The following is a 17,532-nucleotide window of genomic DNA, read 5'->3' as shown; positions in this document are numbered from 1 at the left end:
CTTCTGTTCTTTTTGTCTTTGGGGCAGCCTCCCTGGCGTGCTGTGCTGATCTTTTCTCAGGATATAGGGTGATGCATTGGCTATAGTGCAGGGGACCTGGTTGCACTGTTGGATCCAGCTGGTGTGTCTTGATGCTTCAGATGGACATGGGAGGATGTCACTGGGACTTTAGGGATGTGGAGATTTAAGGGTTATAGGGCCCTAGTGGAGGATGTAGTCTAGAGGGGGCCGTAATTTCAAAATGGCACTATGCTGCGGCTGCTTGTGTCTCCAGTGGGTATATAGGACCCGGCAGTAATGCCTTCTCTGCAATAATGCCATTGTGTGGGCTCCTGGGATCTCCCTCTAATAGTCTCAGGGTCCACAAGGGCCTAGGGGCTCTCCCATGGCTAGGACTGTGGGAGTCTGCAGTGGGAATGTATATCACTTGAGGATCTCTCATTTACCTTTTTTTTCCACAATGAGGAGTGCCTCCTGACACTGAGCCAAACCTGGCTGGCTGCCTTGCTTTCCTCTCCTTTTATGCCTCAGAGCTTTCTTGTCACTTCTGTGCTGAATTTCAGTGTTCTTTCTTAGAAGCTCTGTTTGATGTGTGGTTATCTACTTAGTGTTTTGGTCCTTCTTTGTGAAGGAAGTGAGCCTTAGTCGCCTTCGGTCAGCCATCTTGAAGCCCACCATCATCTCTCTGTTCTGTTTTCGTTTTATGTGAGTAAAGCATTCTTCCATCCAGTGCTCGACTTTGTTGTGTTTTCCTTGGCAACTGTGATACCAAGATGCAGTGGACAAAAGTGCTGAGACTTCTAATCCTGGAAATAGCCAAGAGATGTCACTTGTTAGACATTTGTTAGTTCAATTCTATTTATAATAGGAATCGTTTTCTTCACTTTATTGTTGGATTGTTCCCTGCTAATTTATAGAAATACACTTGACCTTGTGTGTTGATCATGTGTCCTGCAACATTGCTGAACTTGTTTATTAATTCTAATAGTTTTTTTTAGTGGATTCCTTAAAAATTTCTGTATAGAAGCTCATACCATCAGCTACTAGAGATAGTTTTACTTCTTTCTTTCCAATCTGGATGCCTTTTTATTTCTTTTTCTTACCAAATGGCTTTTCCTCCATTATAATGTTAAGTAGAGCTGACAGTAGTGAACATTTTTGTCTTGTTCCTGATCTTAAGGGGAAAGCATTCAGTCCTTCACCATAAATTATAGTATTAGCCATGATTTTTTTTTAAACAGGTGGGGCTAGGCATGGTGGCTCACGCTTGTAATCCCAGCACTTTGGGAGGCCGAGGCAGGCAGATCACCTAAGGTCAGGAGTTCAAGACCAGCCTGGCCAATATGTGAAACCCCGTCTCTACTAAAAATACAAAAACTAGCTGGGTGTTGTGGTGGGTGCCTGTAATCCCAGCTACTTGGGAGGCTGAGGTAGGAGAATCACTTGAACCTGGGAGGTGGAGGTTTCAGTGAGCTGAGATCACGCCATTGCACTCTAGTCTGGGTGACAAGAGTGAGACTCCATCTCAAAAATAAATAAACAGGTGGGCTTTATTAGGTCAAGGAAGTTCAATTCTATTTTAGTTTGTTCAATGTTTTTATTGCAAAAGGATGCTGGAAGCTGGGCATGCTGATGTTTGCCGTAGTTCCGGATACTTGAGAGGCTGAGGTGGGAGGATCACTGGAGCCCAGGAGTTTGTGGCCAGTGTGGGCAACATAGCAAGACTCCCATCTCTTAAAAAAAAAAGACCTGAAACCAAAAATTTCTACAAGGTAATATCAGAAAAACTCTTCTAAACATTGGCTTAGGCAAAGAGTTCTTGACCAAGAGCCCAAAAGCAAATGCAACAAAAATAAAAATAAATAGATGGGACCTAATTAAACTAAAAAGCTTTTGTACATCAAAAGAAATAATCAGCAGAGTAAACAGACAACCCAGAGAGTAGGAGAAAGTCTTTGCAAACTATGCATTCAGCAAAGGACTAATATCCAGAATCTATGAGGAACTCAAATCAGCAAGATAAAAATCAAATAATCCCATGAAAAAGTGGCTAAAGGACATGAATAAACAGTTCTCAAAAAATGATATACAAATGGCCAACAAACATATGGAAAAATGCTCAACATCACTATCAGGGAAATGCAAATCAAAACTACAATGAGATACCACCTTACTCCTGCAAGAATGGCCATAATTAAAAAATAATAAAAAAAACATGTTGGCATGGATGTAGTAAAAAGGGAACACTTTTACATTGGTGGTGGGAATGTAAACTAGTACAACCACTACGGAAAACAGAATAAAGATTCCTTAAATAACTAAAAGTAGAAATACCATTTGACTGAGCAGTCTCACCACCCAAAGGAAATAAGTCATTATATGAAAAAGATACTTGCAGAGCCATGTTTGTGTGTGCTATAGCAGCACAATTTGCAATTGCAAAAATATGGAACGAGCCTAAATGCCCATTAACCAATGAGTGTATAAAGAAAATGTGATATGGACAGCATGGTCTACTACTCAGCCAAGAAAAGGAACAAAATAATGGCATTTGCAGCAACCTTGATGGAGTTGGAGACTATTATTCTAAGTGAAGTAACAGAGGAATGGAAAACCAAATATCATACGTTCTCACTTATAAGTGGCACTTAAGCCATGAGGATGTAAAGACATAAGAAGAGGGATAAAAGACTTCACATTGGGCACCGCATACACTGCTCAGGTGATAGGTATACCAAAGTCTCAGAAATCTCCAGTAAAGAAATTACCATATAACCAAGAACCACCTGTTTCCCAAAAACTATTGAAATAAAAAAGGTCACTGGCTTTTTTCTTGCATATATATATTGTGATGACTATGGTTTTTGTCCTTTATTAATATTACATAGTACATTAATTGAGTTTCATATGTTGAACTGACCTTGCATTTCCTGGAATAAATCCTACTTGTAAGGTTGCTTTGTCCTTTTTTTTTTTTTTTTTTTTTTTGAGACAGAGTTTTGCTCTGTCGCCCAGGCTGGAGTGCAGTGGTGTGATCTCAGCTCACTGCAAGCTTCGCCTCCTGGGTTCACGCCATTCTCCTGCCTCAGCCTCCCGAGTAGCTGGGACTACAGGTGCCTGCCACCACGCCTGGCTAATTTTTTGTATTTTTTAGTAGAGATGGGGTTTCACCATGTTAGCCAGGATGGTCTTGATCTCCTGACCTCGTGATCCACCCTCCTCAGCCTCCCAAAGTGCTGGGATTACAGGCGTGAACCACCGCACCCGGATGTTGCTAGTAATATTTTGTTGAAGATTCTTATGTTTGTATTAATAAAAAATATTACTCTGTAGTTTTTTTTTTGATGTCTTTGTCTTGTTCTGATACTAGGGTAATACTGGCCCCATATAATTAGTTGGGAAATGTTCTTTCCTTTCATTTTGGAAGAGTTTATGAAGGATTGATATTAATTATTTGAATGTTTGGTCGATTTCTCCAGAGAAGCCATCTGGGCTGTGCTTTTCTGGGCTGTGCTTTTTTTTGTAGGAAGTTTTAAAAGTACTAATTTGATCTTTTTACTTGTTACAGGCATATTCAGATTTTCTGTTTCTTCAGTAATTTGTCTCTTTCTAGGAATTTGTCCATTTCATGTAAATTACCTGATTTGGTGTACAGTTGTCCATAGTGTTCTTTTATAATCATTTTTTACTTTTATAAGGTAGGTGGTGATGTTCCATGTTTTATTCTTGATTTTAGTAATTTAAGTCTTTTTAAAAAATCTTGGTCAATCCAACTAAAGGCCTGTCACATTTATGGATCTTTTCAAAAAACCAACTTTCAGTTTTGCCAATTTTCTCTATTTTCCATTTATTTCCTTTACTTCAACTCTAATCATTGTCATTTTTTCCTCTGCTTGCCTTAATTTTCTATTCTTTTTTCCAGTTTCTTATGGTGGACGTTTAAGTTATTTGAAATTTTTCTTCTTTTTTATTGGAGATATTTATAGCAATAAATGTTCCCCTAAGCAGTTCTTTAGCCACCTCTCGTAAGACTTTTTATTTTTATTTTTTGAGACGGAGTCTTGCTTTTTTGCCCAGGCTAGAGTGCACTGGCATGATCTCGGCTCACTGCAACCTCTGTCTCCTAGGTTCAAGCAATTCTCCTGCCTCAGCCTCATGAGTAGCTGGAACTATGGGCACCTTCCATCACGCCTGGCTAATTTTTGTATTTTTAATAGAGACGGGGTTTCGCCATATTGGCCAGGCTGGTCTTGAACTCCTGACCTCAACTGATCTGACTGCCTCAGCCTCCCAAAGTGCTGGGATCACAGGCATGAACCACCACGTCCGGCCGCCTCTTGTAAGATTTGACAGGTGGTAGTCTCATTTTTATTCATCTCAAAGTCTTTTCTGTTTTTCTTTGTGATTTCCTCTTTGACTCACTGGTTAATTAGGAGTGTGTTGTCTAATTTCCACATATTTGTATATTCCCTGATTTTCCTACTGTTACAGGAGATCGATTATAGTTTGTGTAATTTCAGCCCTTTTACATTTATTGAAGCTCGTTTATGGCATAATAGGCTCTATCAAGTGTTTCATGAGCACTTGATAACTATGCTGCTGTTTTTGGGTGGAATTTTTTGTAATTGTCTCTTAGGCCTAAAACAGACAATGTTGTGCCCTTAATAAGAAATATATGTAGGTCTCTGGTTCTTTCCCAGTTCTTAGAATGATCCCTTTGATGTCCTGGATGGAGCATCAGGGGAGTTTGAAGATGGGTGAAGAGACATTACTGTGCAAAGGGAGATGAGAAAGGAGGAACCAGTATGGTGCCTCAACTTTAAGTGTGTTCTCAGGCAGATTTATTTGAAGAAGTCCTATAAAGGAGACAAAGGATCTGGAAATGGGTTATCTTAAAACCATTTGTGGTTCTTTATCTTTTAGTAGGGCTTTATTTTTCTCCAGGGGTGTGTGCCCCAGGTTGAAGATAAATTGAAAGGATCTTGTAAAGAGTTAAGATTAAGGATTTACTTTTATATGCACTGGGAAACTACTGAAGTTTTAGGAAATAAACATTTTGTTTTAGTGAGGTTAATCTGTAGTATGGATAATGGGAAGAAGAGACTAGAACTATGGAGCTTATTTAGAGTTTATGCAGGAAGAAATTTACATTCAATTTATTAAAAACTTGTTGCGAATTTATTTTGTGTTAGGCATGGGCTGAGCTCCTCTTGTTCAAGAATTCACAATCACATTCAGTGTTTCAAGTACAGTAATTTTGATATGTCTTAGGTATGGTGGTGGCACAAGAAAAGTTACTGTCTATAGTCTGATAAATAATATGTATCAGTCTGATAAGTAATATATAGATATATATTGTTTTAGATGCCGAGCTCTGGATGCAGATATCCCATACTTAATAGATTTGCCATTTGGATGTCTCCCAGGGACGTCAACTACATGTCTAGATGGAGATCATAATCTTTAGTCATCTCCAGTCTGTTCTTGTTTTAGTATTTTTGGCTCAATAAATGATATTAGTCAGGTGACGTTACAATTTTGCAAGTCCATATTCAGTTAGTCACCAAGTATTAATGCTTCTAAATATCTCTTGAGGTAAGGGTAGCAGGCTACCATTATACCATTGTCTCTTTTTGGACTGCTGGATCAGGTTTTTTATTTTTATTTATTTATTTTTAAATTTCAGATGAGCTCTTACAATATTGCCCAGGATGGAGTGCAGAGGCAGTTTACAGGAGCAGTCATCACACACTGCAGCCTCAAACTCCTGGGGTTATGTGATTTCTCCTGCCCCAGCCTCCTAAGTGGAACTACAGGCGTACACCACCATGCTGGGCAGAATCTTCCTGCATTCAATTTTGCTATTCTTCTCTCTCCCTTTTCTACACTGTAACTTCCCAAGTGATTTTAATAAAAACAAATCATGTCTTGGCACTCCCTTTCTTAAAATCTTTTTATTGCATCATTTAGGATAAAGTCCACATTTCTTAAAATGACTTAAAAGCAACTTGGACTTCTGGTTCCTGCTTACTTCACCAGCTTCATCCCAATCACCAAGCTATTAATCTGCCATATTGAACTTCTTGAGTTTAAAATGTGGCATATTCTCTGTAACCTGCTGTTCTTGCACATCTGGTCCTAATTTATGTCTCTGACTACTTCTTTTATTTACTTATTTATTTTTGTATGGGATCTCATTTTGTTACCCGAGGCTGGAGTGCTGTGGTGTGATCATGGCTCACTGCAGCCTCGATCTCCTGGGCTCAAGGGACTGTAGATGCATGCCAGCACATCTGGCTAATTTTTAAATTTTTTTGTAGAGATGGAGTCTCACTATGTTGCCCAGGCTGGTCTCCAGCAGTCCTTCTGCCTCAGCCTCCTAAAGTGCTGAGATTACAGGGGTGAGCCACTGCACCCAGCTTCTAACTACCTCTCTAAGTCTCCCTCTCTCCAGCTGTATTATCCAACCAATCGATTATCTTTTAGTTCCTAAGAGTTATTCTTTCTCTTGCCTTTTGGCTTTCTGCACATGCTGTTCTAACACTTTTACTCCTTTTCACCCATTTTTGCCTTACTCCTATTCATTCTTCAGTTTTCAGGTTGTTTGTTCAAGGAGGCCTTCCTTGACCCCTAGACCAGGTTTAATTTTTCTGCTACATGCACCCACTGAACCTTTTATGTGCTTTAGCAATTGCACTCAACATATTTTATAAGGATTACTTGTTTTTCTTCTCCACAGCACTGTGAGCTTTGAAAGGACAGTGTCTGGGTCTGTCTGGTTCACTACTGTGTCTCCAGACCTGGCATCTTGCCAGACACATGGAAAATGCTCAGTGCATATTTACTTAATGTTGAGAAATGACTGTCATAATTAACTTTGCTTGGGTATGTCAGGAAATGTCTCACAGACAAGGAAATGCATGAGTTGGGGCTTGAAAAATGAGTAGGTGGGCCAGGCGTGGTGGCGGCTCATGCCTGTAATCCCAGTACTTTGGGAGGCTGAGGTGGGTGGATCACTTGAGCCCAGGAGTTTGAGGCCAGCCTGGGCAACATAATAGGACCCTATGTCAACAGAAAATACAAAAATTAGCTAGGCGTGGTGGTATCTATCTGTAGTACCAGCTACCCTGGAGGCTGAGGTGGGAGGATCACTTGAGCCCTGGAGGTTGAGGCTGCAGTGAGCCATGATGGTGCCACTGCACTGCAGCCTGGGCAACAGAGCAAGACACTGCCTCAGAAAAAAAAGAAAAAAAAAAAGAAAAATGAGTAGGTGTTTTCAGGATATTGGAGTGAGAATGAGGGTGATGAGGGGAAGGGCATTTTGGGAGGACAGAACACCATTTGCAAAGGCACAAAGATGTGAAAAAGCACAGGCCATTAGGCAGCCAACTGCCCATAGTTCCAACCAGGTAAAGTGTGAATTTGAGGGATTTTTGAGAGATGGGACTAGATGATGAAGAAGAGACAAGATCATGGAGGGCCTTAAAGGTAATTGTCTTCTGATTGGCATTAGGAGCCATTCATGTTAAGGAGGATATTTTAACATTTATTAAGCTTTTGTTATGTCTTAGGTTTTTTTCTAAAAATGTATTATTTAATACAACAGTCTTCTTTCTGTCAGCTGTGATTCATCTTAAGTGAGTGAAGGCTGGTATCTTATTTATCCTGATATACTAGGTGTTTATAATTATATCCTCAGCAAGATCATTATTCTTTGAAATCAGATTTTGTGTATTACACTTCTCTATATCCCACAGAGAACTTAGGTCATTTTTGGTACAGTTTTGATATACTCTTATCAATGCCTCTTTCAAAATGAGTACAGCATACCAGATGAATCCTGTAGAATAGCGCTTTTACTACCTGTGTTCTTTGCTTTCTGCTTTGTTAATGAAATTGACAGTGGCATTAATATTTTTGGGTGTAGTTGGCCGGGCGTGGTGGCTTACACCTGTAATCCCAGCACTTTGGGAGGCTGAGGTGGGCGGATCATGAGGTCAGGAGATCGAGACCATCCTAGCTAACATGGTGAAACCCCGTCTCTACTAAAAAATGCAAAAAATCAGCTGGGTGTGGTGGCGGACACCTTAGTCCCAGCTACTTGGGAGGCTGAGGCAGCAGAATGGCGTGAACCCAGGAGGTGGAGCTTGCAGTGAGCTGAGATCGCGCCACTGTACTCCAGCCTGGGTGACAGAGCGAGACTCCGTCTCAAAAAAAAATATGTATATATATATATATTTATTTTTTTTTTTGGTGTAGTAATTTTCGGTTTATGTTTTGGTTATGTTTATGTTTATTTGCCAAAGCTTATCAAGCTTTTGACATGAATTACTTTTGAGATTTTTTTATTTGTAGTTGATCTTTGGAACCTAAATTAGGAATTTTAATATTTATTTCTGTTAAACTGTTTTAGTTTCTAATTCTGACTTTTTTTTTATTTGGATCTTATTTATATATTTGCATAACTAATACAGGCTTAAAAATCCCATGATAGCCTTTTTGGCTCTCTGACTAGCATCATGGCGGTTGGCAAGAACAGGCGCCTTACGAAAGGCGGCAAAAAGGGAGCCAAGAAGAAAGTGGTTGATCCATTTTCTAAGAAAGATTGGTATGATGTGAAAGCACCTGCTATGTTCAATATAAGAAATATTGGAAAGACGCTCGTCACCAGGACCCAAGGAACCAAAATTGCATCTGATGGTCTCAAGGGTTGTGTGTTTGAAGTGAGTCTTGCTGATTCGCAGAATGATGAAGTTGCATTTAGGAAATTCAAGCTGATTACTGAAGATGTTCAGGGTAAAAACTGCCTGACTAACTTCCATGGCATGGATCTTACCCGTGACAAAATGTGTTCCATGGTCAAAAAATGGCAGACAATGATTGAAGCTCATGTTGATGTCAAGACTACCAATGGTTACTTGCTTCGTCTGTTCTGTGTTGGTTTTACTAAAAAACGTAACAATCAGATACGGAAGACCTCTTACACTCAGCACCAACAGGTCCGCCAAATCCGGAAGAAGATGATGGAAATCATGACCCTAGAGGTGCAGACAAATGACTTGAAAGAAGTGGTCAATAAACTGATTCCAGACAGCATTGGAAAAGACATAGAAAAGGATTGCCAATCTATTTATCCTCTCCATGATGTCTTCGTTAGAAAAGTAAAAATGCTGAAGGAGCCCAAGTTTGAATTGGGAAAGCTCATGGAGCTTCATGGTGAAGGCAGTAGTTCTGGAAAAGCCACTGGGGACGAGCTGATGGATATGAACCACCAGTCCAAGAATCTGTTTAAAGTTCCGACTTCAAATAGTGGCAAAAAAAAAGTGTTATTTGTAAAAAAAAAAAAAAAAAAAAAAAAAAAAATCCCATGATAGGGTATACACCACTGTGATGCTTCCCTTGCCCATTCAGTTCTCTACTTTTTCCATGGTTGTTCCTTATGTATTTTTCTGGAGTTTCTCTGTGCATTCACAATACTAGCGAATATTAATGCATATTCTTACATTTTTTTGATACTAAAAGTAGCATGCTATATTCACTGTTCAGCAAATTTCTCCCCCTAGTTAATACTTCTTGGAGATCTTTTAATGTAGTCCATAGGGAGAGTCCTTATTTTAAAAATCTGCATAGTGTTCTAGTACATGGATATGCCATAATTTAACCAGTCCTTTATTAATGGATATTTGCATTATGTACATTTTTTGCTAATAGAAACAATGCCTCAGTGAGTGACCTTGTATATACTTGCCGATCCTCATTTACACTTGTGCAAATATACCTGTAAGATAAAGTTACAGATGTTGGACATGTAGAATCTCTGAGTGTATGCACTTGTCTTTCAGTGGTGGTTTAAAGTTTTTTTCTTTTTCTTTTTTTATATAGATCTTGCCCATTTCTTAGTTTGTTCTTAGGTAGTTACCTTTTTGTAGTTGTTGTAAGTGGGATCTTTTCTATGATTGTATTTCTGTTGATTCCATATATTTATGTATGTGTGTGTATGTGTGTATATATGTATATATATACCTTACTCTTATTGTAGCTTTTTTTCTAGTTGATTATCTTGGGTTTTTTGAGTATGTGAAATCACCTACAGAATAGTGTTTATTTTGTCCCTTTCTGTCCACACCTGCTATTAATAACAGAGTGTCTTTGTGTTTCCTTTTTTTTTAATTGAGATGGAGTCTCACTCTGTTCCCCAAGCTGGAGTGCAGTGGCGCAGTCTCAGTCCACTGCAACCTCCACCTCCCTGGTTCAAGTGATTCTCCTTCCTCAGCCTCCCAAGTAGCTGGGATTACAGGCATGTGCCACCATGCCCATGCCCAGCTAATTTTTTGGTATTTTTAGTAGAGATGGGGTTTCACTATGTTGGCCAGGCTGGTCTCGAACTCCTGGCTTCAAGTGATCCGCCCACTTTGGCCTCCCAAAGTGCTGGGATTACATGCGTGAGCCACTGCACCCAGCCGTGTTTGTGTTTACTTTTGCATTATTAAATAATCTTATACTTACTTGGTTTGTGTTATATTAAGCATTCACAATATATATCAAGTATATCAGAATATCTAAATGATATACTTTGAATTCCAGTGGTTACAGATGAGGCCATCAGCACCTTTAATCTGCCTCTCACCTTCTTTCCTTTTCAGTTTTTTCTTGTGTGTGTCATTCTACATTATCAGGGCATATAACCTTTATATCCTGTCTGTCACTCTAATCTCCATATTTGTTTTATTCTTAGTTCAGCTATCAAATTTATTCGGTGCTCATTGTCAGCTCTTTTTTGTGAAATTTCCTCAAAACTATCCTGTTTCCTCAGTAAGAGATCATGAGCAAGATATTCCCTGAGTTTTTGGGTGTTCAGAACTGTTTGTAGCTTTTATACTTCATCCTCTAAGGACATCTTGGTTGGATGAACATCTTTTGCTTATATTTTCTTTCCTTCAGTGTCTTTGAAATGTTTCTCTAGTGTCTTTCAGTGCTAAATATTGCAGTGGCGAAATCTGAGGCTAGTATGACTTTAACCCCTTTTATTTTTCTTTCTAAGTTTTAAAGTCTAATAAATTTTCTAGGTTATGTCTTGTGTTGAGCATTCTGTGTCAGTGTTTCTTGGCACAAAATATATGTTAAAGTATTTTTCATCCTCCCACAAGAAAACCTTCCTGAATTATATCTCTGTAATTATATTTCTGAATTAATCTTCTCTTGTTTTGGGTTTGTTTAGGAATTTCAGTTATGCATATATTGGATTCCTTTCGCCATCCGCTGTTGCTATAATTTTTTCTATAATCTCCCTTCAAGTTTGTGGGTTTTTTTTTTTTTTTTAGATGGAATCTTGCTCTGTCACCCAGGCTGGAGTGCAGTGGCACGATCTCGGCTCACTTGCGCTCCACCTCCTGGGTTCAAGCCATTCTCCTGCCTCAGCCTCCTGAGTAGCTGGGACTACAGGCGCCCGCCAGCACGCCTGGCTAATTTTTTGTATTTTTTAGTAGTGACGGAGTTTCTCTGTGTTAGCCAGGATGGTCTTAATCTCCTGACCTCGTAATCTGTCCACCTCAGCCTCCCAAAGTGCTGGGATTACAGGTGTGAGCCACTGCGCCTGGCTGTGGGTTGATGTTTTTAATCAGTTTGGGGAAAATATCAGTCATTATCTTTGTGAATATTGTTTCTCTTGTATTCTCTTTTTTTTAGGACTCTAGTTGTAAGTTTTTTAGATCTTTTGATCAAGTTTCACATGTCTATTATAGTCTTGTTTTTTCCTCTCTGTTTCAGTTTAGATATTTTCTTTTTTTTGTTAGTTATTTCATACTCATAAACTTAACTCTACGCTCCAACTAGGCATGGAAGAGAATGAATGAGGAAAATATGAAACCCAAAGAAGTGCAGCAAGAGCACAATGATTATAGGATGCTGCGAGCAAATGGAGTGGAGAGGTGCTCTCCTGAGCTACAGAAGGAATGGTCTGATGGTTAAGATAAAGCACAAGTCAAATTTATTAGAATTGTCCACAGTCAACAATGGTGATCTTCTCACTGGTCTTGCCATTTCTGGACCTAGAGCGCTCCATGGCCTGCATGATATTAATGCTATTGTTCACCTTGCCAAAGACCACATGCTTGCCATCCAACCACTGAGGTCTTGGCAGTGCAGATGAAAACTGGGAACCATTTGTGTTGGGTCCAGCATTTGTCACGGACAAGATGCCAGGACTTGTATGCTTCAGAATGAAGTTTTCATCATCAAATTTCTTCCTATAGATGGACTTGCCACCAGTGCCATTATGGTGTGTGAAGTCACTACCCTGACACATAAACTCTGGAATAATTCTGTGAAAGCAGGAACACTTATAACCAAATGCATTCTTTCCAGTGCTCAGAGCATGAAGTTTTCTGCTGTTTTTGGAACTTTGTCTGCTAACAGCTTGAAGGAGATGCAGCCCAAGGGCGTACCATCCATGGTGATGTCGGGGCTCTGGGTGGTGTCGTTGTCTACAAAGACAGTTTAGATATTTTCTATTGATCTGTCTTCAAGTTCACTAATTCTGTGTTCTGCTTTGTGGTGAAAACATTTAAAACCTACTCTTCTAATAATGCTCTAGAATAGTGTTTTTCAACCTTTAACATGCAAAGGTGTTACCTGGAATCTTGTTTTTTAAAAATTTTTATTTTAGGTTCAGGAGTACATGTGCAGATTTTTTATATAGGTAAATTGCGTGTTACGGAGGTTCGTCGCACGATTATTTCATCATCCAGGTAGTAAACATAGTATGTAATAGGTTGTTTTCTATTTTTACCCTCCTCCCCCCACCTACCCTCACATAGGTCCTAGAGTCTATTGTTCCCTTCTCTGTGTCCGTGTATACTCAGTGTTTAGCTCCCATTCATAAGTGAGAACATGCAGTATTTAGTTTTTATTTTTCTGTTAGTTCACTTGGGAAAATGGCCTCCAGCTCCATCCATGTTACTGTGAAGGACATGATCTCATTCTTTTTTTATGGCTGCGTAGTATTCCATGGTTTATATGTACCACAGTTTCTTTATCCAGTCTGGCATTGATGGGCTTTTAGATTGATTCTATGTCTTTGCTATTGTGAATAGTGCTGCAAAGAACATACATGTGCATATGTCTTTATGGCAGAATGATTTATATTCCTTTGGATATATACCCAGTAATGGGATTGCTGGTTGGATATATACCTAGTAATGGGATTGCTGGGTAGTTCTGTTTTAAGTTCTTTGAGAAATTGCCAAACTTCTTCCACAATGGCTGAACTAATTTACATTTCCACCAGCAGTATATATGCGTTCCCTTTTCTCTGTAACCTTACCAGTGTCTATTATTTTTTGACTTTTAAATAATAGTCATTCTGACTGGTGTTACGTGGTATCTTATTGTGGTTTTGATTTACACTTCTCTAGTGATCAGTGATATTGAGCTTTTTTTTCATATGCTTGTTGGCTGAGTGTATGTTTTCTTTTGAAAAGTGTTCATGTTCTTTGCTTTTTAATGTGTTTTTTTGTTTGTTTTTTGCTGGTTAATTTGTTTAAGTTCCTTAAGATTCTGGATATTAGACCTTTGTTGGATGCATAGTTTGCAGATATTTTCTCTCCTTCTGTAGGTCGTTTATTCTGTTGATAGTTTCTTTTTCTGTGCAGAAGCTGTTTAGTTTAATTAGGTCCCATTTGTCAGTTTTTGTTTTGTTGCAATTGCATTTTTGTCATGAAATCTTTGCCAGAGGCTATGTCCAGAATGGCATTTCCTAGGTTTTCTTCTAAGATTTTTATAGTTTGAGGTTTTACATTTAACTCTTTAATCCATCTTAAGTTGATTTTTGTATATGATGTAAGGAAGGGTCTAGTTTCAGTCATCTGCATATGGCTTTCCAGTCATCCCAGCACCATTTATTGAATAGGGAGTCCTTTCCCCTTGCTTGTTTTTGTCAGCTTTGTCAAAGTTCAGATGGTTGTAGATGTGCAGCTTTATTTTTGGGCTCTCTATTCTGTTCAGTTTGCCCATGTGTTTGTTTCTGTACCAGTACCATGCTCTTTTGGTTTCTATAGCCTTGTAGTATAGTTTGAAGGTTTGAAGTCAGGTAATGTGATGCTCCCAGCTTTGTTCTTTGCTTAGGATTGTTTTAGCTATTTAGTTCTTTTTGGTTTCATATGAATTTTAGAATAATTTTTTCTAATTCTGTGAAAAATGTCATTGGTAGCTTGATAGGACTAGCATTGAATCTGTAGGTTGCTTTGGGCAGTATGGCCATTTTAACAATATTGGTTTCTTCATGAGCATGGGAATGTTTTTTTCATTTGTATGTGTCATCTTTGATTTCTTTCAGCAGTGTTTTGTAATTCTTTCAACTGAACTTTTGATAAACTTTTAATTGATCAGAGTCCCCAGAGCCCCTAGTCACAGAGTGAGTTTGCATCCACCTGGCAATTATTTTCTATTGGGTCTTCACTGAATGTGGGGTGGAAATATGCCAAAAGAAAGAGGACAGGTCAGGGAGACTGTGGGGGCAACCCTTAAGATTCACGGGGTTTTTACTTAAGTGCATGGCTGTGGTGTGCCAGAGACTGAGGACAGGGTAGGAAAGCTGAGAGAGATCTTCCTGAGGCATGTGAGGACATTATCAAGCACATAGCAGCATCCTGCAGAAAACTGAGAGCAGGGCAGCAGGGTAAAGGGTGATTTCCTGAAGTACAGAAAGCCTGGGGCATAAAAGGCTGGCAGCTGGCTGTGTAAATCAGAGAGAGAGACAAAGAGAAAGATCAAGATCTGTGCTTTGTGAAGCAGAGAGAGGTTATGATTTATCTGGACTGGAAAGTGGTAGATATTAAGAATTTTACCAGTGCCCAGATTCCTAACCCTGGTGAAGAAAAAGTTCTGATCTAGCATCTAAAACATTTGAAGCATTGGTGAAATAAATCAAAATTTAAGCTGAAAGAAAGCTGGGCTTATCTTAAGTACATGTTAGAAGTATTATTTCCTTTAGCGTCTACTGTTCTTTTACACAGTACTGTCTGTCATACAGTAAAAAGCTATGAGACATGCAATGAAGGAGGATAAAGTGATTCATAATTAAAAGACAAAATAGTCAATAGAAGCAGCCTTACAGATGACCCAGGTGTTGGAATTAGCAGATAGGGGACTTTAGTATTGTAATAAATGTACTAAAGCCTGTAGGGGATGTGGACAACATGTATGAACAGATGGGGAATTTCTTTTTTTTTCTTTCCTTTTTTTTTTTCTTGAGACAGGGTCTGGCTCTGTTGCTGGAGTGCAGTGACATGATCTCGGCTCACTGCAGCCTCTTCCTCCTGGGCTCAAGGCATGCTCCCCACTCAGCCTCCCAACTAGCTGGGACTACAGGCTCATGCCACCACACCCAGCTAATTTTTGTATTTGTTTTATAGAGACAGGGTTTTGCCATGTTGTGCAGGCTGGTCTCGAACTCCAGAGCTCAAGCGATCTGCCTGTCCTGGCCTCCCAAAGTGCAGGGAATACAGACGTGGACCACCATGCCTGACCCCAGACGGAGAATTTCATCAGGGAAATGAAAACTGAAAAGAACCATGTGAAAATTTTTAGAACCGGAAAGTACAGAAGAATTCATTTGGTGGTCTTACTTGCAGACAGGACATAGCAGCAGGAAAATATGAGGCAGTCTATACACAGGTCCATAGAGATTACCCATACCAAACCGTAAAAAGAAAGCTGGATGACAGTAAAGCTAAAGAGAGCTTCTGAGATCTGTGGGACAAAATGAAGCTAACATATTGGTAGTTAGAGTCCTAAAAGAAGAGTAGGCAGAAAGTGGAATAAAAGAAATAATTCAAAAAGTAATGACTGACTGGGTGTGGTGGCTCATGCCTGTAGTCTCAGCACTTTGGGAGGCTGAGGCGGAGGGATCAGTTGAGGTCAGGAGTTTGAGACTAGCCTGGCCAACATGGCGAAACCCCGTATCTACTATGGAACAGAACAGAGGCCTCAGAAATAACACCACACATATACAACCATCTGATCTTTGACAAACTTGACAAAAACAAGCAATGGGGAAAGGATTCCCTATTTAATAATTTCAAATATTTTCAAATATTTAATAAACGGTGCTGGGAAAACTGGCTAGCCATATGCAGAAAGCTGAAACTGGATCCCTTCCTTACACCTTTTACAAAAATTAACTCAAGAAGGATTAAAGACTTAAACGTAACACCTAAAACCATAAAAACCTTAGCAGAAAACCTAGGCAATGCCATTTAGGACATGGGGATGAGCAGACTTCATGACTAAAACACCAAAAGCAATGGCAACAAAAGCCCAAATAGACAGATGGGATCTAATTAAACTGAAGAGCTTCTTCACAGCAAAAGAAACTATCATCAGAGTTAACAGGAAACCTACAGAATTGGAGAATATTTTTGCAATCTATCCATCTGACAAAGGGCTAATATCCAGAATCTACAAATAACTTTAACAGATTTACAAGAAAAAAAAACCCCATCAAAAAATGGGCAAAGGATATGAAAAGACAGTTCTCAAAAGAAGACATTTATGCAGCCAACAAACTTATGAAAAAAATGCTCATCATCACTGGTCATTAGAGAAATGCAAATCAAAACCACAATGAGATACCATCTCACGCCAGTTAGAATGGCGATCATTAAAAAGTCAGGAAACAATGGATGCTGGAGAGGATGTGGAGAAACAGGAACACTTTTACACTGTTGGTGGGAGTGTAAATTAGTTAAGCCACTGTGGAAGACTGCGTGGCAATTCCTCAAGGATCTAGAATAGAAATACCGTTTGACCCAGCAGTCCCATTACTGGGTATATACCCAAAGGATTATAAATCATTCTATAAAGACACATGCACACGTATGTTTATTGCAGCACTTTTCACAATAGCAAAGTCTTGGAACCAACCCAAATGCCCATCAATGATAGACTGGATAAAGAAAATGTAGCACATATACACCATGGAATACTATGCAGCCATAAAAAAGGATGAGTTAATGTCCTTTGCAGGGACATGGATGAAACTGGAAACTATCATTCTCAGCAAAGTAACACAGGAAGAGAACACCAAACACCGCATATTCTCACTCATAAGTGGGAGTTGAACAATGAGAACACATGGACACAGGGAGGGGAACATCACACACCAGGGCCTGTCGGGGAATGGGGGCCTGGGGGAGGGATAGCATTAGGAGAAATACCTAATGTAAATGACAAGTTGCTGGGTGTAGCAAACCAACATGACACATGTATACTTATGTAGCAAACCTGCACGTTGTGCACATGTACCCCAGACTTAAAGTATATATATGAAAAAAAAGCTGGCATGGTGGCACACACTTGTAATCCTAGCCACTTGGGAAGCTGAGGCAGGAGAATCACTTGAATCTGGGAGGCGGAGGTTGCAGTGAGCTGAGATAGTGCCACTGCACTTCAACCTGGGCAGCAGATGAGATTCTGTCTCAAAAAAAAAAAAAAAAAAAAATGACTAAGAATTTCCAAGTATTGATGAAAGATACC

At 39.4% G+C, this 17,532-nt stretch overlaps 1 protein-coding gene and 1 pseudogene across 4 annotated transcripts in view; both read left to right on the top strand.

Moving 5' to 3' along the window:
- The window catches only part of DOCK3 (dedicator of cytokinesis 3), a 649,329-nt gene that overhangs the window by 30,413 nt on the left and 601,384 nt on the right, over positions 1–17,532 (top strand). The window lies entirely within an intron of this gene.
- On the top strand, positions 8,512–9,292 carry LOC116473431 (small ribosomal subunit protein eS1-like; annotated as a pseudogene).

Source organism: Hylobates moloch, unplaced genomic scaffold (assembly GCF_009828535.3).
Source record: "Hylobates moloch isolate HMO894 unplaced genomic scaffold, HMol_V3 SCAFFOLD_8, whole genome shotgun sequence".
Classification (NCBI taxonomy): domain Eukaryota; kingdom Metazoa; phylum Chordata; class Mammalia; order Primates; family Hylobatidae; genus Hylobates; species Hylobates moloch.
This window is presented reverse-complemented; position numbering and strand designations above follow the sequence as displayed.